Source organism: Geospiza fortis, unplaced genomic scaffold, assembly GCF_000277835.1.
Source record: "Geospiza fortis unplaced genomic scaffold, GeoFor_1.0 scaffold221, whole genome shotgun sequence".
Lineage (NCBI taxonomy): Eukaryota > Metazoa > Chordata > Aves > Passeriformes > Thraupidae > Geospiza > Geospiza fortis.
Genome location: NW_005054395.1, coordinates 2,525,690 through 2,528,106, shown reverse-complemented (window position 1 = coordinate 2,528,106; position 2,417 = coordinate 2,525,690).

Sequence of the window (2,417 nt, the reverse complement as noted above, 5' to 3'; positions counted from 1 at the left end):
AGGCACTGCCGTGGACAGCCCCGGCCGCCCCAGGATCCGCAAGGGGGAGGTGCCATCTGTGCGGGGACCCTACGGCCCCTCTGAGGGGAGCGGGACCGCGATCAACCCTTTTGAGGGGATCTGCCCCTCAACCCACCCTTCTGAGGGGATCTGCCCTTCAACCCTCTCCTCTGAGGGCATCTGCTCCTCAGCCCGCTACTCTGAGGGCATCTCCCCCTCAAACAGCCCTTCTGAAGGGATCTGCCCTTCAGCCCTCTCCTCTGAGAGGATCTACCCTTCAACCCGCCCCTCTGAGGGCATCTGCCCTTCAGTCCTTTCCTCTGAGGGGATCTGCCCCTCAACCCGCTCCTCTGAGGGGATCTGCCCTTCAACCCTCTCCTCTGTGGGGATCTGCCCTTCAGCCCGCCCCTCTGAGGGCATCTGCCCCTCAAACCGCCCCTCTGAAGGCATCTGCCCTTCAACCGTCTCCTCTGAGGGGATCTGCCCTTCAGCCCGCCCCTCTGAGGGCATCTGCCCTTCAACCGTCTCCTCTGAGGGGTTCTGCCGCTCAACCTGCTACTCTGAGGGCATCTGCCCTTCAACCCCCTCCTCAGATGTACCACTGAACCCGCTTCTCTGCGGGGACCCGTCCCGCCCACGGCCCTTCTGAGGGGACCGGGACCGCGATCAAACCTGAGGGGATCTGCTCAGAAGGTGGATCCCGCACCTGCTCCTCTGAGGGGTTCCTCCCTCAATTTGCCCCTCTCAAGGGGCCTGGACCGTGAGGTTCCCTTATGAATAGATCTGCCCCTCAATCCGCACCTCTGAGCCCCAGTGTGGCGGGGGACTCCCCGGCACCCAGGAAGGGCAGCTGTGAGTTGGTGCCACATGTGGCAGTGACATCTCCTGGAGTGCAGTCACGGCCCCGCAGTGTGCCCCTCAGCACGGTCACGAGGGGACACAGCTCCCACAGGCACGGTGTTGCTCGGAGCTGGGGGGGTGAGGCAGGAGGATGGTGGGTTTGTGTTCTCCCACATTTGGGGACAGCCAGGCCATGTGGGCACATCTCAGGTGTGGCCACAGTGGAGCACTCTGGGTTCTGTAGCTGCTGATTTCACCTTGGGGATTTCACTGTATCTCATTCCAGCCCTGATTCTTTTAATGATCTAGCCTTGCTGGAGAGGTGGAGGAAAGGTAGGACACACCGTGGGTTTTAAGGGCACAAGGATCCTGATCTAGACAGTGTTGTACCATCAATGTGTTTGAAAAGTTGTGAGATGTTGGTGCAACGCCTTGCGTGCAGGTTGCCATCATCTCCCAGCACAATTTCTTACAGTATAGAAGTTTCATTCTCTGGGGAAATCCAGAAAAACTCCCTCGTGTGCAAGCAAACACCTCAAATACTTGGGGAACACTCTGAATCAGAATCACAGAATGGTTTAGGTTGGAAGGGACTTTAGGATCACCTAGTTCCAACCACTGGTTGGAATGGTATTTGGTATTTGGATGGTATTTAGAGAAGTTACCACAAAATTACATTTTGTGCTATGTTACTTTCAGATCATACTGTACACAGACCAACATGTTAACGTGGCAAAGGGGTATTTGAGATAATTGGTTTAAATCTTTTGTTGACAGAATTAAGACTGAGTTCTTACATCTGCTGCACTGGTGTAAATTCAGAGTAATTCAATTAAGAGAATACAGAGCTCCAGTACTGTATATTTGCAACTGTGTCTGATACATGCCTTCCAATTAGCACAGCACAGATCATGAGCTTTGAATCACTTTCTGTTTGAACACAAACTTGATTTGAAAAATCTGCCAACAGAATTTATCCATTATCCTTAATCATTTTTACTTAATTTCAGTTGACTTAGGTACTGAAAATATATGCATGTATCACACAGAGCGTATCAGTTGTTCTTCCTTAACTCTGGTCATTTACAAATTTTTACAGAGCTTTTATTTTTACAATCTCATTCTTTTAGCTCATGTAATATTAGTATATTTTTACAGGTGATGGATTGGGAGCGATGGCTTCCAGAGAGGTTAAAAGTCACATGCTAATCTAATTGAACACAGTCCCATACACAGTAATTTGGTTCAGACAAGTGAGTGAAAGGGGAAGAAAATAAATGCCTTTTGCAATTGCTGTTTTTCTTTACCTGCATGGGTACACAGGAAAGGAGGAGGCGGCTGTTGCCACCAATACAGAATCCCTGAGTAGCTAAAAAGAAACTAAATTTTTATTCAAAAGTCCTCAGTGAAACACCCAAACAGCTTGGCTCTAACTGTCTCTTACTCTGAAGTGACACTTTGCTGACACAAGTCCATCTGGAGTTCATACTCAGCATAATTTAACATATGGGCATTTTCCCCCCAGGTCAGAAATGAACAATGAGTGAAAAATGTCTCATTTTCACAACAGAGCATCA